At 41.4% G+C, this 23282-nt stretch overlaps 1 long non-coding RNA gene and 1 pseudogene across 2 annotated transcripts in view; one reads left to right on the top strand and one right to left on the bottom strand.

Annotated features, from left to right (window-relative positions):
- Positions 1-23282, top strand: part of LOC148093463 (uncharacterized) — a 207162-nt gene that overhangs the window by 73148 nt on the left and 110732 nt on the right. The window lies entirely within an intron of this gene.
- LOC107529302 (transmembrane epididymal protein 1A-like) lies at positions 5268-6050 on the bottom strand (annotated as a pseudogene).

Raw genomic sequence — 23282 nt, 5'->3', positions numbered from 1 at the left:
ATAATTTTCTGAGTACAGGTTTTTTATATCCTTGGTTAAATTTATTCCAACATATTTTTTTATGCAATTAATTGTAAATGGGATTTTCTTAGTTTCCCTTTCTGACAATTCATTGTTGGTATATAAAAATACAACTGATATCTGGATATTTATTTTGTGTTCTGATATTTACTGAATTCATTTATCAGTTCTAGTAGTTTTTTTTGTGTAATCTTTAGGGTTCTCTATATACAGTATCATGTCATCCTCAAATAATGACAGTTTTACTTCCTCCTTTCCAATTTGGATGCCTTTTATTTCTTCTTCTTGCCTGATTGCTGTGGCTAAGACTTCCAGTACTATGTTGAATAGGAGTGGTGAAAGCAGACATCCCTGTCTTATTTCTGATCTTAAGGGAAACACTTTTAATTTTTGCCTGTTGAGTATGATGTTGGCTGTTGGTTTGTTATATATGGCCTTTATTATGTTGAGGTATGTTCCCTCTCCTCACTTTCCTGAGAGTTTTAATCATAAATGAGTCCTGGATTTTATCAAATGATTTTTCTGCATCTATTGATATGATTATGTGATTTTTATCATTCATTTTGTTTATGTGGTCTATCACATTTATGGATTAGCTGAACCTTGTATCCCTGCTATAAATCCTACTTGATCATAGTGTATGATCTTTTTAATATATTTCTGGATCCTGTTTGTTAATATTTTGTTGAGGATTTTAGCATCTATGTCCATCAGGGATATTGGTCTATAAGTTTCTTTCTTTGTAGCATCTTTACCTGGTTTTGGAATTAGTCTAATGCTGGCCTAGTAAAACGAGATTGGGAGTCTTCATTCCCTTGAATTTTTTGAAATAATTTGTGAAGGATATGTGTTAGTTCTTTGAATCTTGAGTAAAATGCACCCATGAAGCCATCTGGTCTAGGAATTTTGTTGGGAATTTTTTGATTATTGCTATATTGCATTAGTTGTAATCAGTCTATTCTGATTTTCTGATTCTTCCTGATTCAGTTTTGGAAGATTGTATGTTTCTAGGAGTTTGTCCACTTCTTCCAGATTGCCCAATTTGTTGGCATTATAGCCATTCATGATATTTTCTTACAATCCTTTGTATTTCGGTGGTGTCAGTTATTACTTCTTCTCTTTCATTTCTGATTTTATTTATTTGGGTTCTCTTTTTTATTTTCTTGATGAGTGTGGTTAATGATTTGTCAATCTTATTTATCTTTTTAAAAAACCAGTTCTTGGTTTCATTGATCTTTTAAATTTTATTTTATTTTTTCTAAGACTCAGTATCACTTATTTCTGCTCTGATATTTATTATTTCCTTTATTCTACTCACTTTGGGCTTTGTTTGTTATCCTTTTTCTAGTACTGTTAAGTGTAAAGTTAGATTGTTTATTTGAGATTTTTCTTGTTTCTTGAGGTAGGCCTGTAATGCTATGAATTTCCCTCCTAGGACTGATTTTGCAGTGTCCAACAGATTTTGGGTTGTTGCTTTCTCATTTTCATTTGTTTCAAAGTACCTTTTGATTTCTTCCTTGATCTCATTGTTAACCCATTTATTGTTTAGTAACATGTTATTTAGCCTCCATGTCTCTGTGTTTTTCAGTTTTTTTCTTGTGATTGATTTCTAGTTTTCATACCATTATGGTCAGAGAAGATGCTTGATATGATTTCAGTCTTCTTAAATTTACTTGTTTTGTTTCCTAATATGTGGTCTATCCTAGAAAACATTCCAAATGCATTTGAAAAGAATATATTCTGCTGCTTTGGGGTGAAACACTCTGAGGATATATATTAAATCCATATGATCTAGTGTGCCATTTAAGGCCACTGTTTTCTTGTTGATTTTCTGTCTGGAAGATTTATCCATTGATACCAATGGAGTGTTAAAATCACCTACTATGACTGTATTACTTCAATCTCTCCCTTTATGTCCATCAAGATCTGCTTTATATATTTAGGAGCTCCTATCTTGGGTGTATAAATGTTTACAAGGGTTATATCCTCAAGTTGGATTTCTCCCTTTATTATTATATAGTGTCCTTCTTTGTCTCTTATTATAGCCTTTTTAAAAGTCTATTTCATCTGATATAAGTATTACTACCCCAGCTTTTTTTTTTTTTTTTTCATTTCAACTTGGATGAAATATCTTTTTTCTTCCCTTTGCTTTTAGTCTGTGTGTCTTTCATTCTGAGGTAGGTCTCCTGTAGATATATGGATCTTGTTGCCTTATCCATTCAGCTACCCTATGTCTTTTGATTAGAGCATTTAAGCCATTTATGTTTAAAGTGATTATTCATAGGTACATATTTGTTGCCATTTTATTCTTTATAAATACATTATTTTCCCCCACTTCTTTGTAAAAAGGCCCTTTAACATTTCTTGTAGTACTGATTTGGTGGTAATGAGCTCCTGTAGCTTTTTCTTGTCTGGGAAGCTCGTTATTTCTCCTTCAATTTTAAATGATAGCCTTACTGGGTAGAGTAGTTTTGGTTGTATGCCCTTGCTTTTCATCACTTTGAATATTTCATTCCAATGACTTATGGCCCAAAATGTTTCTATTGAGCAATCAGCTGATAATCTTATGGGAGTTCCCTTGTTGGCAACTGTCTTTCTCTTGCTGCTTTTAAGATTCTCTCTTTGTCTTTAATGTTTCTCCCCCTCCCCAAGGATATTTGAAAATTCTTATCTTATTTTTTTTTTCTAGATATTTTGTTGTGGTGATCATTGCTATTATAAATGGGGTTTTTGTACATATGAAAACAATATATATTTTTAAATCTAATGGATTCTCTAATTAAAGTAATTTTTAAATTTAGTTGATTTTCTTGGGGCTTTCAGAAAAATTGTGTACAATTTTTATTTCATTTATTTTTCTCTCTTAGATAATTGCGTTACCCTAATGGTAATAATGGGCATCATTGTATTATTCCTGATCTGAATGGAAATGCCTCTAGTGTTTCCCTTTTAACATGTCATAGCTTTGGAGCTGAAATACATTTATTTTATAATACTTAGGCAGTCTTGCCCATTTGTTATTTTGGGAGAATTTTGTTTGAAATCACATACCCAGAAACTTATGAGAATTACTGAATAAAAAACTTCAGTTACGTAGTATGGTTCAAAATTAGTATAGAGATATCAACAGGCCATGTAATAAAAATCATTTCAAAAAACTATAAAAATGGATATAATGAAAATTGATGGGGAAGGGGAATAAAAAGCTATAGAGAAAGAGATTATGTCTGATTCTCTAAAACTGGGGATTATTGAATAAACTTAAAAATAATAGAGATAGAATTATAAGGGTATAAATGTAAACATTAAGAAATATTATTCATATAATGGATTGGGGAAGATGAAGTTACTTATAAAAGATCAAGTTGGCAAAAATAAGAAAAAAACCTACATAAAATTATTATATTATAGTGATCATATATATATAATTTCTGTATCATGGAAATGAAGGGAAAACTTACTCTTTTGTATCCATAGAACATTTTTAAAAATTGACTAATTTCAAGCCATAAGGTAACCTGAGTAAATTTCAAATGGTAGAAATACTTCTAACAAATCTATTTTAATCACTGTTCAACAGAACTAGAAAATAAACCACAGAACAAAAAACACAACTCTAAAACAACTTTAAAATTTTTATTTATTTATTGATTTGGGGGAGAGAGAGAGAAACATCCATTTGTTGTTCCACGTACTTAGGCATTCATTGGTTATTTTGTGTATGTGCCCTGACCAGGGACAGAACTCAACCTTGGTGTGTTGGGATGATGCTCTAACCAACTGAGGTACCCAGCCAGGGCCTCTTTCAAACAACTTTTTAAGCTGAAGAAGGCATCAAAACTGAAATGGCCAATTATAACAAAAACAAAACATAAGAGGTTCACTGGGGAAAAGGCCCTTGAATAGAGTCGTTACAGGAAAATTTAGAGTAATAAGTAATAAATAAAGGTGAAATGGCTGAAAAAAGAATCCAGTTTTAGAAGAGTAATGACATAAAAGCAAAACAAAGCTAAGGAAGCAGAAGGGAGGAAAATGAGACTAAAACAGAAGTTAATAAATTTAAACATAGATAATATAGACATAGCAAATCCAACAGCTGGTTCAGTGGGGACATTACTTTAAAGCTGTTAGTTGATCTAAACAAGAGAAAAAAGAAGAAAGCACATGTAGATAATAAGAGGTGACAGTAGTGAAGTAGCCACATATGCAGAAGAAAATAGAGTTACAAGACTCTCCATGTTCACACTTATAAAAATGAATTTGAGAACAGGTGCAATGTATAATTTTTTAGAAACATATAAATGGCCAGAACGGACCCGGAGGAAATAAACATGTCATCCTACCATTATCATAGGAAAAATAAATAGAGAAAACTTCAAAACCTATCCCCTTTTCAGAAGCAGTTGGCTTGGTGGATTCTGAGGGAATTCCACCAAACCTTTAAAGGATAGAGAATTGCCATAAAATTTAAACTCATCTTGACCACAGAAAGAGAAATAAGCTCCAAAATAATTTATAATGCAGGGATAACATTGATTTTAAAATCCAACAAAGACTGAATAGAAAACTTAGGCTATCAATTTAACTTACGTATATTAACGTAAAATCCCAAAAAACAGAATCCAGCAATATATAAAAAATTAAAATAGGATGGTGAAGTTTCTGTTAGGAGAGAAAGAATTATCCAACATTATACAAATTTATACTATTAATAGGTAAAAGAAGACAACATTATGGATGGAGACTCATATGTGTCTCCTGCCTGCTGGCCCTGTGGAGGGGGTATCAGAAAAGGAACAGTGGCCTCTGCCAGCACTTTGGCAGAAAGCTGCCCCCCCCCCCCCCCCCCCGGCTCTTGCCCTGATGCCAGACAATTCAGTCTCTGGTGCCTTTCAACCTGCTGCCCCAGTGCTGGAGCTCAGAGGGAGTGAGTCCCACTGTGTGAACCTTTGAATACCAAGGGCCAGTTGGCCCTGCTCTGGCCACAGAGAAGACACACAGAGGCACAGAGACACTCACCCCCAGCACTTCACGGAGCACTTCTTCAGTGACTCAGGTTTGCTTCCAAAATCCACTGTGGAGCCAGAACTGAGGACAGAGGCGGCTCAGGAAGGGCAGGTCCACCACATGCCCCAGGCACCAGGCAGGGTGTCCAGGTAGGGCTAGAAGATTGAACTGAGTAGGGTAGGAACTCGGCTCTTCACTGCTGTAGCCTGTGGCTGGTACTTGGTAGGTGAGGCCTCTCTTCAGGAGTTGCAGTGATGATGCCAAAGGCTGCAGATGCCATAGGCAATGGCCAGCATGGCCACCCCAAGCCCAGGTGATAGCAGAAGAAGATGGTGAGGAAGGAGAGGTCCATGGGCTTTCTGATGGTCAAGGCTGCCTGGAGGGAAGAGCTTACATCACACTCAGAGCTGCAGGCCCCAGGTGCTGAACACCAGCCCCACCCAGGTCTTGAGCACCCAGAGTGATGGCTGCTCAGGGACCCAGACTTGACGGCCTACAGCAGGACAATCAGGAAGGTGGGGACTCTGAATGCGACGTGCAGGCGGATCTCCAGGGCGCCCTGGTTGTCAATGTGCGCCGCCCTCAGCAGCACCAGCGCACAGGAGCCCTGGCCCTCAGCTGCTCGCTCCAGCTTCCTACCCCGCCTGCCTGGCCTGACTGGCTCCCAGTGTCCACCACACCATGGAGCAGGAAGAACAGTACCTGGTGGCATGAGGCCAGCTATTTGGAAACGAGGACAGCTGCCGAGGGCCCTCCCAGTCTGCCATCCTCAGCTGCTTGGCTCGTGGGGAGAAAAAAAGTTGCATATGATGCCAGTCAAGCTGATGACGACCTTCGCCGCTCCTTCCACAGGGACCAGCTTCCACCACCTGTGTCCTCGCTTCTTCCTTGGCGGCACAGGAGTCTTGAGAAACCTCTGTCCCTGTAGCAGGGGCAAAGACACCATCACAGAGTAGTAGAGCAAAGAAGAGGAAGCACACCCCTGGCAGCAGGGGCCCTTAGAGGGCACCCATGGCCTCCATGTGTGTGTTGGGGCCAACAGGGCGAGAGCTCGCAGATGAGCAGCAACCACTCAGGGCTTTCCTCACAAGCAAGAGTGGCTGCCTCTGGGCACTGGACAAGCCACCTGCTCAAACTGCCTCCCCAGCCTTCCACTTTCTGAAAAACATACCTCCCCCGTGTTGCAAGCTCCTGAGCTCCTCCCAGGGTGGAGCTCTTCCAGAGACCTGGGGCTGCACCTCACTCCGGTCCTTACTTAAGTGGGCCAGGCCTGGAATTGCCGCCTCTGCACCTAACTGCAGATACTGGCTCACCCTCTATTGCTGCCGTTCTACCCCACCTCTCAACAGAGAGGGGAGGGAAATCCGTCATCCAGCAAGGAAGGGTGGTTGCTGACTCTCCTCTGACTGTCTCTAGGTGCCAGGCACATGGCATGTTTTTTTCTCATTTAAATCCCTCAAAACTCTACGAGGGAGATAATGTTCAGCAAATTTTACAGGTGACATCAAGGCTTAGAGGGGTGAAGGGACACCCACGGGGTAACACACCCAGCAGCCAGAACAGCAGAACCAGAAAGGGAGTCCCAGGTCTACTCGCATCTTGTGAAGTTCAGAGCCAGTGCACAGCAAAATGACTGAATCTCAGCTCCAACACTAGCAAGTCTCATGATTAGGGGCAGGTTACTTTGTCTTCCTGAGCCTCAGTTTCCTGAACTATAGAGTGGAAACAATAATTACTTCATAGGTTTGTTGTGAAGATTAAATAAAATAATGTATGTAGAGTGTCTAAAAATAGTTAATACTCAATAAATGGTAGTGGTTATGTGTACTTTTACTATTATTACTAACATTTCTTTCTAAATTCCTATGACTATGAGGTTATGCAAGTATTTCTATGAATGATACCAAAGGAAGAGTCATTAAAAAAAGTGGAAAATCATAATTATGTTAAAAAATTGTACAGGTTTTTATTAATAGAAATTAAACATCACAATTACTAATTTATTATTTATATATTAAATTACTGTTAACAAATTTCAAAAGAAAAGCAAAGTGTAAAATTTTACCCCATATATAACATAAAGTGAATCTCCTTACAACATAAAGAGCTCTTATCAATCAAATAGTTAAAAATGGGCATGGCAGTAGGAAAATGGGCAAATGACATAAGGTGGCTGTCCACCCAAGAAAAGAATGGTAAATGCTTAATAAACCTATACAATTCAAGAAAACAAGTCTCACTGATAAGCAAATGGGTCTATTCTTAGACCCATATGTTATATGTTATGTTAGAAGTATGTTGTTTGATGTCCCATATTTTGGGTTTTTCCAGTTACCTTTTTGATAGTGGTTTCTAGTTTAATTTCATAGTTGTCTAAGAATAGACATTGAATAATTTCTTTTTTTATAATTTTTATAATTGTTAAAGTGTGTTTTATGGTCCAAAATGTGGTCTGTCTTCATGGATATTGTATTTTTTGTGTTTATGCTGCTTGGTACTTTTTAGGCTTTTTGAATTTGTAGGTTTATAATATTTAAAAATTAATTTTGGGATATGTTCAACCATTGTTTCCCTAAATATTTGTTTCTGCCTCTTCCTCTCTCATTCTTGATCTGGGACTCCAATTACATGAATGTGACTTGACTTGATGTTGTCCTACATATTACTGAGGTCCCATCATTTTATTTTCAGCCTCTGTTTCCTATGCTTGATATTGGATAGTTTCTATTACTATGTCTTCAAATTCACTGATCTTTTCTTCTGCAATAGCTAATCAGCTGTTAAGGCTATTAAGTGAATTCTTTCATTTTGGTTATTGTTCTTTGGGGCTCTAGAATTTTTATGTGGCTTCTTTTTATGTTTTTAACTTCTTTCATCTTTATGTCCTTGTTTTCTCTTAAATTGTTGAGTGTTTATAGCAGCTCTATTAAAGTCCTAGTCTGCTAGTTCCACATCTGTATCACTTCTAGGTCTGTTTCCATGGACTGGTATTTCTGCTAATTAGGGGTCATATTTTGTTACTTCTTGACATATCTAGTAGTTTTTATTGAATATTGGATATTTGGAATTTTACATTATTGAGTGTTATTTTGTTGTATTTCTTTAAAGAGTGTTGACATTTATTTTGTCAGGCAGTTATGTTGCTTGCATTTAATTTAATTCTTTTGAGACTTGTTATTAAGCTTTGTTAGGGCAGATCTAAATTAGTCATATTGTAAGACTAGTTTATTCCTCCTAATTAGAGTTGAATTTTCTGTGGTGTTTACTGAATGCTTAGGTATTCAATGAGGTCTTTCCACTCTGGATGATAACAGTGTGATTGTCTCTTAGTCTGGTGTGAGCTCAGAGACTTGGTCTGTGAGAGAGCCTCTGCAGCTTTTCTCTGCCTGGTTTTGTGGTGTTCACTTACACAGGTGCAGTTTTCTACTCAACCTGAGACTCAATGAGACTTCTATGTGGGTTTCCGAAGAACTTGTTTTGTGTAGCTCCTCCCTCTCTGAAATGCCTCCCTACAATTTCCAGCTGCCTCAGCCTTTCAAGGCTCCTTTCTCTCCTTAACTCAGAGAAGCTGCCAAGCTCTGCATTGGGTCCCCCCTCCCTATCCTGAGATTAAGAAATTGGGTCCAGGCTTTAAGTCATGCTCTCAGGAAACATCTGTACTGCCTGTTATCTAATACCTGAAAACAGACATTTTATATATTTTGTCCAATTCTGTAGATATCGGTTATTGGGGGAGGGGTACAATACCATATAGTTTCTATTGCTTTGTGGGTGGAAGCAAAAGTCCTTCCCCTTTTTATTTTAAAAATAAAGTAAATGGAAAGAACTATTAAAAGGAAAAGAAAACAACTCCAGGTAATAAAAATAGTAACAGTTAATACTGAGTATTAGCTAGTGTATATGGAAGCAGGCCACATTAAAAACTACTGGTTGAAAAAACAAACTACTGGTTGGTGTTTAAATTTGAACAATCTTTCATGAAGGCATTTTAGCAAAATAAAAAAAACTTAAACATATTCTATTTTTGAACTAGCAATTTTGCTTTTAGGGATTTATCTAGAGTAAATAGTCAGGTATATAAAAAAGTATTCATTACTGAATTAATTATATTAAGGAAAAATTTAAACCTATAATACATAAAAATTTGATCTAAATGTCCAACAGTATAGACTTAGTTAAATAAATTTATTGGTGCATCCACATAATGACAGAATATTTAATGACAAAAAATGATTTTGTGTAAATAACTTGATATGGGAAAATGTTTTAACAATTTTATTAAGTTGAAAAAATTAGATTACAAAAAAGTTTGCTCAGTTAAATCACAACAATATTAATTTATTATAACCATGATGTAAAAAATACAAAAAATATTAACAGTAGCTATACCTGGGTGGTGTGATTATAGAAATACTTTTTACTTTGTGCTTTTCTGGGTTCTCTAGGTTTTCTATAATAAACATGAACTTATTTTGAAAAATTTAAAACATTAAAAAAGTGCTTCATTAGATTAATCTATAATTACACAATAATTGGATTCTGAATAAAAATGGCTCTAAAGGAGCCAATATGGTGTAGTGTGTTAGAGGACTGGTAATAAAATCTGGGTTTGAATTCTACTCCACAAAATATGTTAGGTAAATGATCTTGACAAGTTTTGTCACTTCTTGGAAGTTGTCTTACCTGAAAAATGGAGAAAAAGAAACTACCTATCTCTTAGGGTTCTTAAAGGAAATGAGATAATATTAATACACCTTTAGCATAGTAAGATTCTATGAATGGCAGTTAATGCCTTGTATTATTACTAAGATTTCTGCTACTACTAATAACTACTATTAACTACTACTACTACCAGTTCTACTACTATTACTATTACCATACAATTATTAGGTTAAAGGACCTTATGAGTATATGAGCCTATTGTAAGATTAAGAGAAGAGTGCTGAAAAGAAGGGGAAAGAATCAGAGAGAAGCTACTAATTTCCTGGTTTTTCTTATGATCATCATAAAGATAAAGCAACCCTCAAATGGGGAATTATTTTTAAGATAATTAAGATAAACACTTACCTTTGAAGATCCTCAAGAAAGATTAAAATTATACCCCTACTCAGTTTACAGTGAGTATCAGGGTTTTTGTTTTGGATTTTACAGAGAATAACACTTTATGTAAAAAAATGGACTTTGGAACTTTTTTTCTGGTAAAATATTGACAAAATACTTAATTATGTCATGGCTCGGTTTTTCCACCTATTGACTAGTTTAAAGTTTTTGATAGGATTTTAAATGAAATATATAAAACATATGCCCTAAAAACATAAAAAACATATGAGAATCTGAGCACTGTCCTCTTTCCTGCTGCCCCTGTGGGCTCCCTGCTTGTCCTCTCGCCTCCTAACATCTGTTCTCTGTAGAGGACCAGGATTGATACATTTAAATGTATCAAGTCAGTAGAAAGCAATTCTGGGCCAAGGGAGCCATGTGTGCAAAAGCTGGGAGGTGCAGAGCTACAGGCATTGCTAAAGCTTCCTGTGAAATTTGGGAACCAAGGAAGAGAGAGAGAGAAGCTGAAGAGGTAGAGAGGGGACACATCTTGAAGTTTCACACATGGTCTACCAGGATGCATGTTTTAGGTGATAAAAATCCATTGACCAAATTTAAGCAGAGGCATAACATTGTCAAGTATATATTTTAGAAAGATTTAAAAACTTATTGCCTGGGATAGTCATGCACAAGTTTTTTTATCTTAGCTTACTGAAGTAGGACAAAAGATGCCTCAGCACACCTACTCTAGGAATTTTATTCCCTATAATAAAAAGGGTTTAGAGAAACAAAGATCATGACTAGAACCATATTTTTATTCTTTAAGAGAAGACTGAAGATCCTATGTTGAAAATCATTGTGTTGCAAAAGAAATAGGTGAAGATAGGGAGGAAAGATGGATACAGAAATATTCAAGACAGAACTGAAAAGACTTGCTGATTAATTGATGTGGGATTTGAAAAAGAGGGAGGAGAAAAGGTTTATACAAGGGCTTCTGGCTTTGATGATTATTATGTAAGGCCAACAGAGATAGGAATGCAGGAGGAAAATCAGATTTGGAGAAGTGGGAAATGATGGGTTCTGCTTTAGACAGAAGAATGAAATTCTTTTGCACTACCCAAGTGAAAATATCTAGTCACCAGTGAACTAAAGCCTAGGGGAGATATTTGGGTTGGGTATGGAAACATGATACAGAAATTCTCGAACTGTGTGAGTGGTGTTGTCTCTCCAAGGGTCATTTTGAAATATGCAAGATATGCAAGGTTGGTTTTGGTCAGCATAATGACTGGAGGTGGTACTGTGGGCATTAGTGAGTGGGGGTCAGGGATGCTAACTATCCTACTATATGAAGGACAGTGACACACAGTACATTGTCCCAGCCAAAATGCCAATGGTATCCTCACTGGGAAACACTGAAAGGGAGGGGGTATATAGTGAGCAGAGAAGAGGCCATAGTTAGGATAGAGAAGGAGGACCCAGTAACAGAAGCAAGAAGATTTGGGGAGAGTGGGCAGAGTGATGTCATGGAAACCAATGGAAGGAGTTTCAAACAGATTCAGCAGCTCCAGAGACAGAAGGGGTGTTAAGAGGCCAAGTAAAGCAACTCCTGAAATGTGAAATAAGTTGTGCCAGGACCAGTTCTTTCCAAAGGGAACTGAGCAGGGCAAACGTAAGGAAAGTTGCTGAGGTGCTTTGAACTATTATGTACTCACTCCCATAATTACCAAGTATTTTTTCAATGTAAATAAAGAGGACACTTTGTAAACTGGAATTAGCATTTGTGGTTCAGCCTAGATAATAGTAACAAATGATTCTTCCTACTGCTTGAACAGAGTTTTTAATTTACCCTAATAATTCTACTTTGTGTTTGTAATGCCAATATTTTGTAAGAGATTGTCTTACCTTAGTTATTGTGGTCTAGTTCCATGATTCACATCTCATTTTACAGATAGAGAATCAGAGAGTTTTACTCACTCATGAAACTATGCACAAAATACAAGAAATCTGAGCTATTCCATTCTTACCTTTGAGCTTTCAGGTGCTTCCTGCCTCTTGGTTGCCCCTCGTTTCACTTATATGGAGAAGCTAAATTTGCTTAGGCATTCTGAGCTTATTTGCTATGAGCAGAGTTTTGTCTAGAATTTCTTAATTTTTTTTGCATTTCCCTTCCTTCCTTCCTTCCTTCCTTCCTTCCTTCCTTCCTTCCTTCCTTCCTTCCTTCCTTCCTTCCTTCCTTCCTTCCCTCCCTCCCTCCCTCCCTCCCTCCCTCCCTCCCTCCCTCCCTCCCTCCTTCCTTCCTTCCTTCCTTCCTTCCTTCCTTCCTTCCTTCCTTCCTTCCTTCCTTCCTTCCTTCCTTCCTTCCTTCCTTCCTTCCTTCTTCTTTATTTCTTCTACCATTTGCAACCAGGAAGAATGGAAACCAGTTTGTGAAAACATGAAACATACAAAACCGCATACATAAAAAGCAGAGATGAAAGAAGAGAAATAAAATAAGGGAGGGATTATTAAATAGAAAGAAGACATTTGTTGCTTTGGAGCAGTGAAATAAAGCATTGGGCATGCGCGTGTGTGCGTGCGTGTGTGTGTGTGTGTGTGTGTGTGTGTGTGTGTGTGTGTGTGAGAGAGAGAGAGAGAGAGAGAGAGAGAGAGAGAGAGAGAGAGAGAAGTTCACCCTGAAGGTATTCCTAGTAATGACAGCAGGGCAAGGATTTTTATGGTCTACAGGATTGTTGATAACCATTGATTTTGAGCACTATGGCCACCTGGGAGTGTTCCTAGCGCAAGAATGAGGACTGCAAGTCACCGCCTTCTGATCGTTAAATCCTAACGTCCCACCTTAGACCACATAGAGTAGATAAAACAGTGAAACCCAAATCCCTTGCCTACGAAAAAAGAACAGCCTGCAAGCTTGATTGGCACCACCCGATGAGGGAATAAAAAAGGCCAGGGGGTGGGTGGGATGAGTGGGGATGGAATGTGCCCAGGGAAGGTGGGGCTCCCCCAAGTGCCAGGGAAGGAGGGGAGGAACAAGGAGTGTGTTGGTTGCAGGAATTCCAAGTTGTTCTTGGCAGCCCTAAGTGTCAGAAGGTCCCACGACAAGCTTGGGTTAAGGAGACAAAGAATCTAGGAGCAGGCATCCTCTTCGGAACAGGACGGAATGTTTGGCAGGTTATGCAAGCCGCGTATGTGTAGAACATAGAGGTGTGGCTTAAAGCGGGGAGGGGGCATCGACGCATTGGTCAAATAGCATTCAGCTTGGGAGCTGAGGTTCTTCATCAAGAAGTATTTATTGTCAGCAAGCTGTAGCGTCAGATGGCACGGAGCACAAGCTGTAGGATTCTGGGGCATGTGGAATGCGTGTTGCCAGAGTGAATGGTATGCGACAACTATGTGTTTGGGTCTGTGGCATGCCATGAAGCTGCACCGTGTCCTCGTTAGTTTGTGGCATGCCACAAGGCCACGAGCAGGTGGGTGAGAGCCAAATTCTCCTGCATCCTTCCCCTGAAGCTTGCTGCATATTATATCCCCTTAAACATTTTTGTATGAGCAGCAGTTTCTTTGGTTGTCTTCCTTTATAGTGGAATTTGTAAATTGCCAGAAGATGTTGGTCTGGGTGGACCAGGCACCTGCTACACGACTCTTAAGAACCAAAGGTTGATTAATAGGTGGCACAGCTGTTGCGTGTGACATGCTCCCCACCCCCCGTGGGCCCTCCTTCCCTTCATGCAGATGACTTGGGTCTGGATTAGTAACACAAGGACACAGGATTCTCTTTAGGTTTGTAGCCCCTGGAGCTGCAGCACTCTACTCATTGGAGAGGGCGTGAAATAATGCGGTTAAAAGTGTAAGCTGCCTGTGTGGGTTTCAATCTCTGTGTTATCTCTGGGCTCAAATCCCTCAGTTGTAGAATAGAGAAGAAAAGAGCTGTTTCTGTGCAGTGGCTACAAAGACTTAGGAAACTAACGCTGGAAAGAGTATTTTAAAAGTCCCTGGCCCACATCAAACACTCCATAAATAATAACTAGCATTGTTATACTTACTATCGTGATGCTCAGAGCCGAGGAAAGGCTGGCTCCAGGGAAAAGCTCCTAGTGCTGAGGCTGTGTCCACCCCCTGCCCGAACTTCCCTGTCAGCACCTCCTGTCCCGGCCTGTTCAGTTTAGGCCTGCACTCTCTGCCCTCCCCATAGTTCTGTTTCACACTTGGCAAAACGGGGATGAAGACAGAGTTGTCCCCTGGGCCTGGAAAGAGTGAGTGGCTAGCACTGGCCTGGGTCCCTGGAGCCAGAGGCCCTGCTTGCTCTTCTGTCTGAGGTGCTGAGTCATGAGCTGTGGTTGCAGGCCCAGCTCCACCGCTGGGCTTGGCGTGGCATCTGGGGAGGATTAGGAGATTATGATCGGAACAAGACACAAAGGAATTGCAGCTGATGTTGATAAGTGACTTGGAAGACACTCAGAGGAGGAAAAACATGAAGACAGTCTGCAGAGTCAAAGGGAGAGTGGGCAGACAGGCCCTCACGGCAGAGGGGGGCACAAAGCACGCAACCCAAAGAGGGCGAGGGGTTCCTTTCTGTGTTGCTTTTGGGGTGCTTCAAGGAAACTTGAAAGAACTTGGATTTTCAAATAAAAACATTTAAAACATAGAGCAGAGAAATACTCATACTTTGCTGGTGGAAATGTACAATGGTGCAGCCACTCTGGAAACGTGTGTGGCGGTTTCTTACAAAACGACACATACAATCCCTGCATGACTCAGCTGTCATGCTCCTGGGAGTTCATCCTGGAGTAACGAAAACTTGTGTCCACAAAAACCTGTACACACATGTTTGTAGCAGCTTTATATGTGCTAGCCGCACACTAGAAAAAACTCAAAAGTTAATAAACTGAGGTCTATCCATGCGATGGAATACTACCTAACAATATAAAGAAATACACCACAGATGCAACACAGCAGCCTGGGTAAATCTCCAGAGAATTGTGCTAAATGAAAAAAGCCACTATTGAAAGGTTACATACTGTATGCTTCTATATACAGTATATAACATTTTTAAGTTAAAAATGATAGAGATGGAGACTAAATTAGTGGTTGCCAAGGGCTGGGGGTGCAGCAGGGGGACAAGGGAAGTGGCCACGTCTATAAAAGGGTGTCACCAGGGATCTATGTGATGAAATTGCACCTGGGCTGTAGCGGGGGTCACAGTACTCACACATGTAAAAAAATTACATAGAACAAAAGACACAGACACATAAAAGGAGTGCATGAAAACTGGTGAAATCTAAAGATGGTTGATATATTGTATCAATGTCAGTATACTGGCTGTGATAGCAAACTGTAGTTTTGCAAGATGTTGCCCCTGGGGGAAAATGCGTGGAGAGCATACGCAGTCTCTCTGTGCTGTTTCTTACAACTGCATGTGAATCTACAATTCCCTCAGAATAAAACGTTTTTTAGATTGTAGAACAAGCCTTTGAGATGATCCTTCTTCATAGCACATTGAATTGCTAAAGGGATTTTGTAAAGAATATTCCATATTGGTTTTCAAAGTGAAGTCTCCCTAAGAGAAGAGCTGGCACAGGTCCTTGGTCTGGAGGAAGCCTGAGCTGAGGGAGTTACCAGCCGCCACCCACCAGCAAGTCAGGGAGCTGTTAGCACTCCTCTTCCTTGTGCCCAGGTACATAACTAAAACCTCTCCTAATTATGGCTGGAATAGTGGTCGACTAGACAAGGTAGATGCATCATTTCAATGGAGCTTTGAAACGTCTTCTAAAAGCACCTCCAAGGGCAAGATAAAGACAACCTTCCACATGCTGAGGAGTGAGTGACTGAATCCCTGAGAGAAGCTATCTGGTGACCCGAGGCTGGCAACACTGCCGGGTTGGGCCTCTGAGGCCAGAATCCCCGGGGACAGTGGCTTCAAGGTGGAGGGAGTGACAGATGAATGTTCTTGAGTGGGGTCTCTGGGAAGAGGGTCCTACATCTGGACTTCTAAAACTTTCACATGTATATAAGTCACCTATTAAAATGTGCATTCTGACTCAACAGGTCTCCTGGGGGGCCCAAGGGCCTACATTTTTTAAAGCCCCAGGTGGTACCAGTGCTGCTGGGCCAGACATTGAGTCATGAGGGTCTAGCTTAGCCACACCTTTAAGACTGAGGCCTGTCAAAGAAGAGAAAGTGAGGTGAAAAAAGCAGGTAGGACAAAGGAGTTGAGGGCAGAAGGGAGAGACGGTGAAGCGCTCCGGTGAGCTGTTGGAGATGGAAGCTCTCCTCAGAGAAATCCAACCAGGACCAAGTTCCTTTGGAAGCGCCCTGTAGGAGATGGCTTAGTGTTTCACCCTTTTATGGTTGCATTTCCACAGATGCCTTCAGTGTCTTAAAACAAACAAATATCAGCAGCATTCAGAGACCACGAAGGTGAGGTATAGAAATGTATGTGATGGAAAAAGCTTTTCCAGAATTCTTCCAATCACATTCCCTCTGTCAAAATTAGTGCTTTTCCTGGCCAAGGCTCAGGCTTTCTAGGACTTGAGAGATCAGATCAGACCAAAACCCATTGCCCCTTAAGCCTGAGTGCAGGAGAGAGATGGTGATTAGCTCCGCTAATGTCCATGTCCTCTTATTGGCAAAAAGCCCAAGGTGATTATTCTTGGCTGTTCTGTTGGTGGTGTTTCTGCTAGAAATAAGGAAAGGGGCTAGATCCATACTAAGAAAGGGGAAAGATCATTATCCAATCCATTGATTTGTTCTCTCAAGCTCACATTTGCCAGAAATCCATTCTTCCCTCATAATAGCTACCACTTGTTCATTCCCCCATCCAGGCTTTCCTGTTTGGGACCAACTGAGATTGACCTTGCTCTATGAAGGGCGAGTGACTCCCAGAGCTCCCCTTGCAAAGCAGGGGCACTCAGAAAGTCAGCTGTGGAACTGTGGTCAAAAGGCAGGCTGGGCCAGCATGGAGAGTGGGTCCAGAGTCCCAGATTTCAGAGAACTTTGCCTTATTTTTACCATTCGTAGGAAGCGTTCTCATATTTCTTATTGACTCAAGATGTATTTGATATGGTTGCTTGGCCCCGAAGCCTGTCTGCCTCGACAACTGCAGAAGATCCAGAGACACGCAGCCATCCATCAAAGCTGACAGGCTGCCTCCCACAGCAGCTGTGTGTTTGCGGAGTGAGTCACTGTCCTAGCAAACGCAGCAGCGGCCGTGTGCCGGTGAGGCCGACGCATCCCGCTTCATTCCTCTCGTTCTCTCCCTCCACGGGCTCGGCCAGCTCCTGAGGAGCAGCATTATTTTGTTTGCTAAGGTGGAACGGAGAAACACAAAGTGGGGTTATTTTCTTCAAACAAAATCGTTGCATTTGGTTTCCCAGGTTTAGAGTAGCTCGGCAGGCATGCGTGCTCTCTTTCCTCAGCAGGGGTAAGTGAGGGGGATGAGTGGGTGAGAGCCCTGGCTGCCACGTGTGTAGCCTTGGAAAAGGGTCCCATTATTCTGTTATTCTACTTAGTGGCCACATGAACAAATTCTATTTACAGCATTCATTTCTCAATAGAGGTTGAGCTGCGTTCCTTTATGACCGGTAACAGCAAAATGGAAGCCACTGAAGATGGGGCTTTTGGTGATTGTGTGACCCTGAGAAGGAACAATTGATAAAGGTTAATTTAAGAAATAGCCAAAGTGTTGGGTAAAAAATCCCTTAATCTGGTTCAGCCTCATACATAGACAAGCAGGCCTAGAGATAGAACTTGAGTGACTCCAAAGGATCCAGTCCTTAGCTCCTTGAGCCAATAAAACTATTTTTAGAGTAGGGTCACATGAACATCTTAATACCATGTGACCAACGGACTGATGACATTTCAGATGCTGAATAATCTGAGAGAATTTAACATGGGCACTGAAAGAATATGGGGCACCCACATGAGAAGAGAGGCCTCAGGATGGCATCAAGAGAACATTTATTGAACACCTATTGTTTGCAAGTCACTATTTTAGGTTCCAGGGTTACAACAGTGAAAAGAACACAGTCCCTGCCTTCAGTAGAGACCAGTCTACTAACTAGTGGGAGACACTAACATTTATCTACTTAGACGATTACATCAAATATGATGAAACTATTAATAGAAGCTATCAAATGCATCTTATCCAGGATATTGCAAAGCCACCCCTGAGAAATAGAACCTGTCACATGAGGAGCCTGTGCAGTTCCTATGACTCCTAAAGAAGTCGGACCTGAGCAGGGACAGAAGATGCCACGTATATCAATGAGCCTCCTGAGAGGGAAACGCATATGAAATGTAAACGATGAAAAGGAAAAGACTTATTACTTGACTACATAAGCATTTAAAAGTTTGGCAGGGAAAACTTCATGACTAGAACTGAAACTTGGAAACTTGTGGTGGGGAGTGGAGAGGAAGAGCCACATCAAGAGCTACCTTCCTTCACATATAAAGAGGGCTTACAAAAGAGGAAGTGTGCCTAACTTACAGAGACAGATGTTCACCATCCCTCACAACGGAACACATGCAAACTGAAGCAGAGGGGGACAGGAGCAAGGCTGCTTTGGGGGTCTGCCTGGCTTGGGCTTTGCTGGGAGGGAGAGGGACTCAGAGAAATGGAGAATCAGCAAGCAGAGCCATGTTTCCGCTGGAAGTGACCTTTGCCGGTTACTCACCAGGTTTATGGCTCAAATTCTAACTTCACAGTTATTCTTGGAAAAATAGTGCGAGTTTAGAATAAGAAATGAAAACCCCATAACTCCCTTGGGAAACTCAGTTTCCCTTTGCCTCCTGTCATGATCACAGGAATGATTGTGAGGGGGGAGGGGGAAGTTCTTTGACTGTGGCAGGTGATCCTGGGGTTCCTTTAGCCAAGGGTTTCCAACACTCTGGTGGAGGGGCTTGAAACTCCTCAGGCTCCCAATTTGGAGAGGATTATAGCCTCAGAATGTGCTTCCCAGCCTGGCTTTCTAGGCACTTCAAGAAGTCACCATATCCAGCCCGCAGAGAAAGTTGAGAGACTTTTTATTTTGTTGTGATTTTAGGCTTTCAAGTGGCCAACTAGAGCTGCAGTGACTTCCACTGTTCCTGTGATGGTTGAATTGTGTCCCCCCAAATTCATTTGTTGAAGTCCTAACTCCCAGTACCTCAAAAGGTGACCTTATTTGGAGTCAGGGTCTTAATAGAGGTTGTCAAGTTAAAATGAAGTCAGTAGTGAGGCTCCTGATCCAATATGACTGGTATCCTTATAAAAAGGGGAAATTTAGAGGCAAACAGGCTACAGAGGGAATGTATGTGAACCTGAAGGCAGCCATCTATAGGCCAAGGAGAGAGCCCTAGAGCAGATCCTTCCCTCAGAGTCCTCAGAAGGAACCAATCCTGTGGGTACCTTGATTTTGGCCTTCTAGCCCCCAGAACAGTGAGACAACAAATGTCTACTGTTGAACACACCGAGTCCTTGGTGCTTTGTTACAGCAGCCCTAGGAATCTAATCCAATCCCTGCGTTTAGTACTTTTCTTCTATATCCCTGCATCTACAGCAAAATACTTTTTTTGTTTTGATGGGAACAAAATTATATTCTATGAAATAGTTTTTGGATGTGGGATGCAATGACGCGATGGTGTGGAGGAAGGAGGAACGTTGGGCCATTTAAGAAGTGCAGCATTTCATAAGCACCCTTCTGAATGCCAGGTACCTCGGTGTGGGCCAGAGGCACAAGAGCCAATGACATGGCGTGGTGCTGCCCTCATGGAGCCTGCGGTCTAGTGGGGAAAACACACAGCTTGAACCTGGGCAATTCTAGGAGTGAAGTAAGTGCTTGCTATGACAAGTGTGTGTGTATATATATATACATAAAACCTCCTGTGGGGCAGGCGAGAGAGCCCTGCATCTACTCTTAGGATCCAGAAAGACTTCTCTCATGTGGAAGTGACATCTGAGCAAAAACTTGCATAATGGACTGGAATTAGCTGGTGAAAGGTCAATGAAAAACTGAGAGAGTGATGTCTCTTGATAAAGGCAACAGCCAGGGTCTGTGCTTCATGTATAAAGAGGGAAGAACACTTGTGTTCCATTTTGGAGTGGAGGAGAAGGCCCCAGAGTGTTAAGGAAACCAAGCAAAGCAGGCAGAGCTGTGCCAGTGGGGGGAAAAAGTTCTCGGCTGCACTGCCTATGTGGGAGCCTGTAGGTATGGAGGTGACCTTGACCTTGGTGGGTCATCTCAAGAGCTACATGCAGGAGGAATGATATGGGCTGCTCTGAGTGGTATCTCAGTCATGCTATCCAATTTTCCTGACCCATGTTCCCCTGTGTTCTCACACATCACTTTCACAGCCTGATTTGGGAGCTTCTAAAAATGTTCTGTACTGAGCCAGACTTTGTGAGGGGCCAACCAACAAAGAACACCCCACTTAGCTGATGGAGGAATTGTTGGGGCTTGTCCCCTGATGGGAAAGGCCACTCCCTCCTATTCCAGTCCCTTCCAGAACCTTAAAAACTGAAAGGGCCTTTTATGTTTCTGATAAATTGTTTGGCAAACATTTAGAGTTTCGGAATCATATGCTACCTGACTTGCCTTCCACTAATCCCCTCTCCCCCCATCAAAATATGTTGTGTCTCCTGGCAACACAGTCTGAGGAATGAGTGGTTAATGTTCTAGAGGTCGCTTCTGGGCCCTCATCCTGGTTTTGTTGTTAACTAGTCCTGTGACTAGAGAAAAAAACCGCCTCTCATCCCCAAGTCTCAGTTTCTAAACGTATAAACGAACTGGGGTGAGCCAGGCTGCTAAGATGCCTCCCAACCTGACAGTTAGGAATCTATTATTCTTTCTGTATCCAAAGCCACTTAAATTTGTCACCACTCAGGCCCTGCCCAGGTCACCTTATCTGTTGTCCTGATAAGCCAAGATTGCAGGTTTGATCCCACGTCAGGGCACCTACAAGAAGCAACCAATAAATGCATGAATCTGTGGAACGACAAATCGATGTTTCTCTCTCTCTCTCTTTGTTTCTCACCCTTCTTCTCTCTCTCTCAAATCAATCAATAAAAAATTTTTAAATTTGTCCCCACTCAAGCTAAGTGTAGCCCAGTCATTGTCAGAGGAGGTGGCCTTGGGCAGTGCTGGGCAGTCCCTTGGCTGCTGTGTCATTATAACTGCAGTGAAGGGTGTGAACATGAACCAGCAGAAACTCTGGTCCCCCTTTGCTCTCTCACCTGCCATTCTCGACCGTGTCAACCTCCTGCCTCCCACCTTCTTCCAGCCACAAATCTACCCAAAAACCTTTGCCCAGAAGGGACTTCAAGACTTGTTTCTTTAATGGTCAGAATTGTGCTGGGTCAAGACTTTTAACTGTGTATTTAATTAGTCATCTGTATGCATGTAACTTAAAGGCGTTCAGCTGTGCCTTTTTATAGGATTAATAAAGCAGGTTGTAAATCACCTATGCAGCCTATAAAAGTATTTATAGCAGCTTTTCTCTCCCTTTGCCATTACAGAAGCTTTGTTTGAACTAGCTGAGGTTTGCATGGGGATAGTCCTCCCCAGCTCTAGGAGGAAAGTGTTAACAGTCCTTCCTGGCAAACCGCAGCTCCATCATTAGGCAATGCAGAATGTGCTGAAACGTTAAGCTCCAGCAAGGACGTTCCAAGGCGCTATTGCCAACAGCAAGCCTTCTGTGTTAATGAAAATCAAAATACAAAAAAGCCAGTCAACGGCAAGCACAAAATTTAAGCCGAACTTGAGAAATATGACCAGAGCTGGAATGCCATGGCTTCTTGACTTCTATAAACCTTAACAGGATTTGGCAAGCCCTTCTCCAAGCTCGTACGTTTGCACCAGCCAAACACCTTCTGGAACCTCCTCAGCCAATTCCACAGTATCACTGAGTCTGCAAAGGAACAAGCCACCTTTTGTCTGATAGACATTCAGGGTTTTTGTGGGTAAAACAAACAGTTACCAGAACCCTTTCTTTGTGTCAGCAGGAGGTTCGTTTCTCACACCCAACTCTCCAGCCTACCAAAGAAAAGACCCCGGTTCTTAAAAAGGAACCAGGCTCTGTCGTGTCCCCAACACCATTCCTGCAAGGCCTGCCTGTCTTGAATGAAACAGGAAATAGCATTGATTAGGGTTGTGTCATTGAAGTTGACCAAAAGTTCAGCACAGACACACCTTAGTTTTTATTTCAGGGCTAACCCTAAGGAGAAGCAGCCATAGGTTTTGGGGTTGCAGACACAGGTTCTGAAACCTCAGAATTCATGTTTGTCCTTTAGAAGAATCTTGACTGTGCAATGATCAGCTGTCGCTTAGCTGAAAGGGAAAAAAGGAACAGGAGTGTTAAAGAAATCACAGGACCCTGTGAAGAACGATCTGACTTGGGGTTTGGGCGCTGGAGGCAAAGGACAGTCTGCATCCCCTCAGGACAAGGGCTGCCATAAAGGGTAGCAGTTTGCATGTGCCCTCGCTCTTGGGGTGAGGCACTTGGGCTTCTGGGGCTTCCTGGGTTAATGAACTTCAGGGGCGGCTGGGGTTTTGCGGGGATTCCGTGTCTAACTCGTATCTTATACTTACTCAGGAAGGGGGCGCGAGGGGACCCGTAGGCCGAGGGAGCGGAGCGGCGGGGCTCTTCCCTGGAAGCTGGCCCCAGCGCCGCCAGCTTTGGAAATTGGGTTCCCCAGCGCTGCGAGATCTTTCCAGCTCCGGGGACTGGGTTGAGCTTCTTCACCTCTCAGACGCGTTGTCGCCTCTTCTTGCTCGCTCTGCCTTTTCACCCCCAGCCTTCCTTGCTTTCCCCCCTTTCCTTCTGTTTGGAAAAGCTCTTTGGGGAAATATCAAGGACAGTTGCCCCAGTATCTGACTTCAGAACATAGGATTTGGGGCTCAATCTTATTGAGACGGGATGCATTTTTATCGGGGTGGGATGTCTTCTACAAAAATAACGTTTAGAAGAAAACCAGCTTTCCCTTTGATTACGGCTAGGTTAATTCAAACTTATTTGTTTTCCACTAATGGATCATTTTAATTTTCCAGAAAAGACAATCTCCATGATTATTATTATTATTATTTATTATTATTAGGAACTATTCTCCTTTTTAAGGGTTAAGAAAAAGTAGAAAACATTTGAAGTGGAGATTGAGAGTTTAACTTTACAATCTTCTATCATTGTATTTCCTTTGTTTGCTATTGACTTTTAACAACTTTATTAAGGTGTGGCTTACATATCAT

This window comes from Miniopterus natalensis, chromosome 3 (assembly GCF_054644295.1).
Source record: "Miniopterus natalensis isolate mMinNat1 chromosome 3, mMinNat1.hap1, whole genome shotgun sequence".
Taxonomy (NCBI): domain Eukaryota; kingdom Metazoa; phylum Chordata; class Mammalia; order Chiroptera; family Miniopteridae; genus Miniopterus; species Miniopterus natalensis.
This window is presented reverse-complemented; position numbering and strand designations above follow the sequence as displayed.